The 9,587-nt window shown below is 36.0% G+C and overlaps 1 long non-coding RNA gene across 1 annotated transcript; it reads right to left on the reverse strand.

The window, feature by feature from the left end:
- Positions 1-1,697: 1,697 nt before the first annotated feature.
- Positions 1,698-7,867, reverse strand: LOC142085277 (uncharacterized). The gene is made up of 3 exons (XR_012674600.1): positions 7,772-7,867; positions 6,218-6,267; positions 1,698-1,751 (listed from the first exon to the last, which is right to left on the reverse strand). It is a non-coding gene; the product is annotated as an uncharacterized LOC142085277 (long non-coding RNA).
- Between the last annotated feature and the right edge of the window lie 1,720 nt (positions 7,868-9,587).

Below are 9,587 nucleotides of genomic sequence, written 5' to 3' on the forward strand. Positions count from 1 at the left end.
GCAACTTTCATATATTACCTGTATGTTGAGTATTCGCTTTCCTTTTTATCTTAATTGTACAACATATCAAACAATATGTCTAATACTTAAACAAAAGGGAAATAAAAAGATAAATCCTAGGAAAATTGGTGTGGTTGGTATGAACATCTGCTGGGTTCTATATAGATGCTTAGTTTTACTGACACTTCCCACTATAGTTACTAAAAAACTGACACATTAATTATTTAGGTTAAGATTATCACTGTTTTGAATATCTTTATTTTCCTCATTTTGTGTCTATTTACATAGATAACACATCCTGACCAAAACAATTTGCTAAGTGATAATACTAGCTTCCAGAAAATAGATGTTAACATGCTGAGTGTCTTTCATTTAGTCCCAAGATTTTCAAAGATTGAAAGGATGGTCATAGGTTCTTATTAATTTTGAAATTAGCTGTTTATGCTCAAAGTAATCACAATTAGAATTATACCATTGCCTGCTACAAGTATCAATAAATGGAGTTCCTCCTTTCCAACTTTGTGAACGGCAGATTAGGTGCACTGGGCAACCCGTACAACTTGAGAACATGATTCCCGCCACACCAAGTCAAGTCTCATTCATTTTGGGAAATACACTCTCAGAAAACATTACTCCTTTCTCTTCCTTTTGGACCCATCAAGCCCGTGTATGAAATAGGCTTTCTATTTCAGCACAAAATCATTTAATCTGAACAGAACAACTTCTGAGAACCAAATAAACATGTAACACAAATGAAGATCAAACCAAATCTGCTCCTACATTTCCTTTTATTTCCAACTGTTAACCTTCCCTCTTTCCAATTCAGCCTAAAGCATCATCCTTGGTGAGAGGAAAATGTCTGATCCTGCCAGCTTTACTATTCCAATTCTTCTTCCAATTGAAGAAGACCGGCTTTTCATTTTTTTCCCCCATGAACAAATGTTTCAGTGATCAGCAAAGTTAGCAAACACTAGACTGTAAGCAGAGGCACAATGTTTCATACAGTTCATCCCACACTTGGTGTTGTAATCACTTGCCCATACCATCAGGTATAACAAATTTGATTTCCATAGGTGAACAAAGAAAAGCAAGGCTGATATTATGAGCATATAATTTCCACTTGTCAACAGAAACAGGACTGTAATTCACATCTTTGCAATGGGAAAGCAACGTACTAACCATTTAAGAAGCTGAGCTACTATTCATGAATACTCGAAAAGTAGATTTCCTGTAGGTTTTTTTTCCCCTACTGTCTGCATTTCAGTAACTTGAAATGGGCTCCTTACATATATGGTTTTTTACCTCTGTTGGGATTTTTTTTAAGTGAACATTTTAAGACATTTAATTCATCAGTTGAAATCTACTATTTCCTGACAGAAAACATCATATGACAAAATACAACTCCTATTTGAAAAGGCATAGTAATTAAATTTACAATATTACTATATCTTTGATGTAACATTGAAGCACAATGTTAAGATCTTTCAGATTAACTGAGATGAAAATTTAGATCTCTCCATAAGTTTTTAAAGAAATTAAAAAAGGAGAAACCTAAGCATGTATAATACTTTAGGATTCAAAAAGGTTGCTGCTTCTAGATCATCACTTATAAGTGATCTAAGGTAGTCATGTCCCAACTTTTAATTGTATTTCTATTTCAGTATTTTTTATAAAATTATTTCCACTTCATATTTACTATTTGTTCATCTTCATTCTTACTGCTTACATACATTTTAGTGCTCCCTGGTTACCTACAAGAAGAAGACAGAAGAATAAAAACTGTCACTACAAAAACTTCAGCAATCTCTCAATTTACAACCATTCACATCCTCAATTTTACACTTCATTATTGTTCCAGGTGCTTCTGATGGGTGCACAGATATTACATGGTTAGCTTTATTCCCCGACATACACATGTTTGCAGCTGTGGCCCAAGAAACATCTAACAGATTAAGTACAAAAGAGCTTTTGTTCCCAGAGCACAAGCACCAATCATGAAAAAAGGAGTTAGCTCTAATCCTATCCAAGGAATCAGAGCTTTATGACCAATTTTTTGTAAGGATCTGCAGTATCTTCCCCATTTGTGCAGAGAGTGGAGACTTTCATTTTCTCTCCTTAGAAGAAAATAAAATGCAGTGGTAGTTGAGACAGCTGTATGACACCTGAGAGATTGGGGTTAACCTGGGAAGTAGAATAGCTCCAAGGACATCAGTGGCTCATGGGCAGGGTGCTCATCAGGGATTCAGGGGAATAACAAAAGTCATAGAGCAGAGGTCTCCCACATGCCAGGTAAGTACCTCAACTACTCCCTATGGGCTAGCTATGGTTCTTTCCTCTCTGTGGATTTTATTATGTTGCCAGACATTTAAGGGTTAAGTGATGCAATAAATCTTCATGCCAGTGGTGCGCTTCACTAGTTACAAAAAGCTTCAAAAATCTATCCAGAAATGAAATAAATTCAGCTAGAAATATACTTTGATTACATGATTTATCCATTTTATCAGTATCAAAACCCCATATATGTGTATTTTGTTTAATTGCAAGGTATTTAAAGTTGGTTTGCATTTGCACTCTGTTATTAAGTCTAGCTGCATAATTAGATACATTTTTTGCAAATAAATAAACTGAAGCAAAAGGTTTACATATCCAAGATACACATAAGAACTGTGAAATAGTTATTAACACTACTCTTACATATCAACATGTTGTCATTCCTACAGATTTTGACCTCACAAAGTATACTCTTGTATAAGAAATGTATTTGAGATACCATATGACTATTTCCTCTCTAGCAACAAATATAACATACCCTTTCTGCATCATGCATGAAGTACACCTGTCATTTTATTCAAATTAGCACATCATCATCCAAATTGGATCAATCTGAGCAATCCATCTGTCACTAAAATTTAGGGGTATATTATCAACACCATGCATAAGGAGTTACGCATGCAAATTGCTGCACATCAAAATGATTCAATACCCATAAGAATATTAATATATTAAGGATTATAGTCAATGTGGCAGTCTTATGTACCTAATGTTCCACAGACTTCCCAGACTTTTTGCTCAAAGCCTGAGAAGTAGGAAAGAAGATACCTTTCACAGAGCAGCCAAACAAATGGGAAAAAAAACAAATCACAAAGAGTTTTTTTCAGCATGAAACTGTAACTGTCATTCCCACATCCAAAACTTGCTAAATCAGGTAATTAATACAAAGGGTAATAATAATCACAATAGCAGGTACAAAAACATCCGTTTTAAGAGATCAAGCTCTTGCTGTAGACTGGTCTTTTAAAACACTTGAAACTTAAATTTGGTAACCGCCAAAGCACAACAAAAAATCACCCTAAGCTTTTCCATTTAAAAAAGTATGTACTCATTTTTATACCTGTATGTATCAGAACATGCATAAATGTATTTTAATCGTTCAACATATCATTCCATTCTAATAAAACACAAACATTTTTTGCAGGTACTTTTTAATAGCTGTGTGCTTTATTTAAGCCCAGGAGGTAGAAGAAAGAAGGCAAAAAAACCCACTCCACATTAACAGTATACATTCAAAGATGTCTGTCTTTTACTCAGAGAAATGTATCTCCTTGTAATGGTATTGATATACAGATGGAGAACTTTGGTGTGAATAAATGGAGGAATGCACCAGGGGAATGTGACATTTTCCAAATGCATATAAATAGCTAGACAGGAAAGATGATTTTGTTTTTTCTGTAAGGAAAAAGTAAATATATAAGATCATTGGTAAATACTTTGGATCTGACCTCGTTCTAGCAGAAAGTAATAGAATTAAGCCTGGGCTTTTAATAGGTGACCTAAGCTAACTAGTACTGTCCAAAGCATACTTTTCTTTCTCTGTTTTTGATGGTGTTATCTCGTTATCTCTGACAACCAGATACATGTCCTGGCTGCTAAAACATAAGCATCTAGCATCATTTTGGATGCTGTAGATTAGATCTCCTGCCTCCTGCTCGCTCCCCAGAGGGGCACAGCATCATTTGTGTCCTGTGTTGTATTTGCCAGCCCTCTGCAGGTAACCTGGATACCAAAGCCATCTAACAAGGTACTAGCCCTGAGCTTTAAGCAAGTGACTCTTATCCTGGATGGGTGACTTGTGGAAACCAGCCCATGCCATCAGGAGCGACTCCTTGTATCTAATTGCCAAACAGGAAGCCGCAGCTGGCAGCGCTGAGAGCGCAGCCTGACCCCAGCCTCGAGGGGTCCCGGGAAGTGCAGCTCGGTGGAAAGGCTGCCATTTTTGCCACTCTGTTCCTCCATAGTTTGTTTTGTAATTGGTCACATGAAATAATACATTTTGCTTAAAGTTTTGTTTTAAAAAGACTAAATAAGTCTTTTTCATTTGAAATTACTGAAAATAACAGCCTAGGAAACTTGCTTAAATTGAATAGCCAAAGATGTCTGCCATATTGTCTAAGAAATAACTTTCTGAAGGCTGTAATCTTCATTTGTAAAATTGGCATAAACCTCTCCACATTTCTGTATGGTTATTCAGTGTTTTGAAATCAGGATGTTACAAATTTCAATAAAATATGAGTTGGTGAATAAGTGCAGGGCTACTTGTTTCTTCCTCAGCATGTCTTAGTCACCGATTGCTGAGGTTTTGGGTTTTAAACTTTAGCACATTAAGCATCAGTATGACATGGCTTCTGGTTCCCTGCTGAAGTATATTCCCTGCTTCCCAGAAAATCATTAGATGCCATTGTAGCTCACTCTATTATGGTAGGATTTTGCTGTCAACTGGGTAGAAAAAAGGAAATTAAAAAGCTCAGAGCCACCTATTGTTTCTCTAATTTCCATCAGTTGATCCCTGATACCTAATACTCCTGACTGAATGAAGCAGCTATCTGCAGAACAGGTACATTTTCCAAATTTAGGCCCAGGTTTTAATACTTGTAACGAAATGCATAACTTCTGCTCTGTTGCAATAAAGACTTAATGGACAGTTACTTTCTAAGGCTCCTGTTGTTAGGGATGATTACAACATAGAGATTAAAGTGTAAATGGTATGGACTGGCAGACTAAGGACTCAGTTTTTTAAAAAGCTCTAATAGTCCCTCAGCAGGTCCATGTCTTACAATGAAGGACAAATTCAGATAAAAAAATAGGTGTAAAAGACATAACAGTATGGCTTTTTATATATATATACTGGCTATCTAGCCTGTTGCCCTTTATGCCACAAACTCCAAAATCAAATCAAGCCACTGCTTTGATCAGAAGCCCCAGCAAGTTTGTGACACAGCCTTCAAGTCCCCTGATGCTGATTCATTGCGAATGTGCTCCATTTGCTGCCTGGATGTTCCCTTGGACAGAGAGTGAGGGATGACATCACATTGGCCTACCTTACGCTGGACCGTATTTTACTCTAAAAGTAATCCTGGTGAAATCAGAGCAATGTGCATGAGATAAAGAGTGTCAGCTATGATAGACAGAAACTTGACAAGGAGAAGAGAAGGCATCAGCACTACAACAGAGACGTCCACAGCACACTAGTCCAAATGGCAGAATTTAGTCCGCATACAAGTCCTTTATAAAGTTTTGAAAGCTAGTATTTAATAAGTCATTAAAAGGTTTTTCTAGCTCTTTTAGAAATGTAATGAGCAGATGAAACAAAATTACCCAATGAGCAATAAAAACAAACCTTAGGGACATATAGAAAAAAAAATTAAAGACAAAGGTTAAAAAAAAGGGTCACTCCTTATACTAAGACTAGAATTGAAATGAAATAATTTAAAGTTAAAATTGTAAAACTATTTTTGAGTACACAAATAAAAATGTCTGATGTGTGGATTTTAGCAGCACTGAGAATTATGGTTTTGGCATGTAAGGAAGGCAGAGAAGAGAATTTTGGAAAAGGGATGAAAGGTAGCCATGCACATCAAAGACTATGATCTGTGATTAAAAGCAGATAAATGTGACTGGTTAGGGTAATCACAGATCAAACTTTTCTTACACCTGCACTTTTATAAAAACTTCCTACAGCACAGCAATGTCATCTTACAACCTCATGTTTCACATCCTGAGCTCTCTGTTGTAAAGCCCTAAGAAGAGCTTTAATGATGAGCAATCTTTCAAAAGAAAGAATAAAATACATATTTTACAGCCTCCATAAAGTCATTGTACTATAGTTTTTCTCACTACAAACTGGAAATTTTAAGTATCAAAAGTATCAACCAAAACATACCAAAAGTCAGATGAAAGGTGCCTGCTCAGACAGCAAGTCAAGGAGCACATCTTTAAAAAAAAAAAATGAATTTGATATTTATATTACATTATAAATGGCACACATTGTAGCAAATATAATCACTTTCTTGTTTCTTTGTCATCTCCTCTCTCCTGACACACTGTTTTTTTCCAGACTATTCAGTTTCATGAAGCAAGGAATCATCTGCATTATATATGAGCACGCAATGACTTTCTTCTATTTTTTCAATAGTATCTACAGAGGCTCTGGCCCGCAGTCTGTATCACACATGCTTAAATATGAATCTATAGACTTCACAGGATCACTCAATGGTTATAGATGAGCAGGTATGTCAGACTGATGGATTGTGTCCATACTACTATTTCTATAACACAAGACTATAGAGTCTTCTTCCCATGACGAGAAGTTATTCTGTTATTTTGTCATTTTGTTTTTAACAGAGCTCTCTGAATATTCATTGGAAGGGGCTTTTTTTCAAAAAAAATTTCAACCACGCATTTTTTAATCAAACACTGTGAGTTAGCTGTTTTGTATATTACACATTTTTGTATGCACAACTGATCATCTGGATCTTATAACTGATTTTGTAGCATCAGTGTGAGACAGAGGCAATGGTTAATGATGTCATTAGTGAATTGAATATCTCTGGAGAAAATAGCCATTACAATCTGCAAAGCATAAGGCCTAAGTAAGGCCTTAAGCAGTGTAAGATATTTGAAGAGTCTTTTTATTCTCCTCTGTGCATGAAATCTATCTGGTTCTAAACACAGACTCTAAATCTGGAAGAAACTGAATGCATATCTGAAGAATCAGAAAAGACCAGTTACAACCAGATGCACTGCTTGTATAGGCTGACAGAGCCCCCTTGAAGTCAAGAATGTTTAGCCCTTACATGATATGTTTCCGATATTTAGCCAAATGATTCTCTCAGCACATCATCAAAGGAACTGTGCACAAGACTATCGCCTCTGCAATGCCTGTGGTTTGATCCTCTTTTGGCTCATCAGCCTGCCAGAATGCCAGAGCTTAAGATAAGAGATTTTGGAGACCTCAGAAGTATTTTCTCCTCCTAGCAAATGCCTGCTATTTACAGCCAGAATTCACTCATTTCCATTTCATGCTACACCATTATTTGTAAATCACTTGCCACAAACAGCATATAGTACGGTGTGTGGACAGTGTTTTTCCATTCTTTCTTTCAATCTCACTGTAACAGTGACTGGTGATAAAAGTTATAGGAAAAGTGATAAATAATATGTCTCTCTTTGTGGTTCTCATGGTACTTTAAGACAAAAATTAAAAATATAATTCTAAAAATTAAAAATGGTAAATATCTGATGAAGTCATTTTACCAAGGGAGGTAAAAGTTTCAAAGCTCCTCTCCTTTTATGCCCTTGGGTAAAGTCAGTACTTGGAAATTACATGTTTAAAGATTATTTTTTTAATAATTTCCTTTCAATGTGTGATAGCATTATCTTTAACACGTAGTCTCACTAGAGTTTTTCTGCTTTTCCCTTCTGCTTAGAGAATTACCTTTTTTTTTCCAGAAGTCTTTTTTTCCTTTCCTTCAGACAGTATTTCCCCTCTGTCAATTGCATTTTCATCCAATGAAAACGTTAACAATCAAGTTTAGATTTCAGGCCCTTGACAGCAGGAAAAAAATTCCATCATAGGTAACCTGGCAATATAGAAGAAGATAATAAAACTTGATTCATCTATTCTTATTCTCTCCAAATTCTGTAAGTTAGGCTGAAGCATGACATGAATTAAAGTGGAACAATTAAATCCTCCTATTTAAATCCCCAAAGAACAGACACTAGCTCTATTACGAAACATCTGCAGATTGATAGTACAATAATATTTCCTACCAAAAAACTCCCATCTCTTAGTATCGCAAGGAACACCCGTTTGCCAGCTCACTAGACCTAGACCTGTAATGCCATTTCACTACAGGCTGATGTTCAACCATTTAGCATAGGAAGTTGAACAGACCTATTGCAAACCTCAAACCTGTCGTATGTCTCGTGTCTCTTCAGCTGTACAATTTTATCCATCAGCTCAAATTTAAAATCTGCAGACTGCTTTCAGTACAATAGTAAAGAAACTAAAGACAAAATATAAAAAGCATCATCTAACGCTGCTACTATTTTACAAGATCTAGTAGGGCTAAAACTCTACTTAGTAAAGAACTAACAATTTTCAAAATACATTGTTTAGAGATGGTGGAAGAACAAAAGCAGAACTGGCAATACTACTACAAAGCAGTACTACTATCACCCCTGCTTAGCTGCACTTCAAAGCTTCCACAAAAGCCAAGATGAACAGCACTCCAGTTGACCTCATGATCCCCTCTATGCACACTTAACATAGTTTTGAAAAACACAGCAAGTTTTCTAAATCACCAGATTTTAGAATTTTATGAATTGGCTAAGCGTTATCTAAACACTGTAGACTTACAGTATCATATGTTGACAGGAGGTTAATCTCTACTGAGAAGTACATGTTTAGCTGTATACACACATATACACATACACAACTACAGAATATGTAATCCAAGCACTAAATTACATTGCATACTGAATAAGGAGACTAATTGTTCCTGTACACCTGCTCCATATAGTAAGAAGTTTTCATTCCATGTTAAAGAAAAACATAAAGGGAAAAAATGAAGTTGCAACAGACAGTTCCACTGAAAATATTCAGTGAAAAAAAATTATTCAAAAAAATTTATTGCAATGTTTCAGGTGTAGTGAAATTAGCTCTAACAGGAGCCAACACTCAAAAAAACATCTCAGGACATTTTTGGTATCTTTGTTACTCTATAACAAATAAATAAATTAAAAAATAAAAAGGTAAAAACTGTAGAAATTGTGTATCTTGGCTATGCATATCCTGTCAGCCTTTCAGTGTAGCCGTCCATGGCTACCCTAGTAGACATATATTACTTCCTAAAGAGCAGGCTGCCATCTCGCTTTCACCTCCTTTATCAGAATGAAGTGAAGAGGAGGGAGTGGGGAAGAGGAGTAATTTGAAAAGATGGCTCTTAAGCACAAGGATGTATCCCCTACCTACCCTCTTGCAGCTGCAGGTGCTGAAGGCTTGTCCTTCTGCTCACTTTTGTCACTGTAGGAGAGAGGACGTATCTTAATCCCCATTAGAAATTCTCATCTATCCCTTTCTGCAAATGAAAGTGGGTGCTTTCATGGAAGCCACCCCACAACTGCAACCGTAAAGACAGGAAATGTGAGACAGCAAGCAGGACAAGGGCAGATAAAAATTTGGTGCTAGAAACATAGCAAGATTTATTACTTACTGGCAATATTCCCCTTGTAGCTAATGTTTATTTTCA

Source organism: Calonectris borealis, chromosome 8 (genome assembly GCF_964195595.1).
Source record: "Calonectris borealis chromosome 8, bCalBor7.hap1.2, whole genome shotgun sequence".
Classification (NCBI taxonomy): domain Eukaryota; kingdom Metazoa; phylum Chordata; class Aves; order Procellariiformes; family Procellariidae; genus Calonectris; species Calonectris borealis.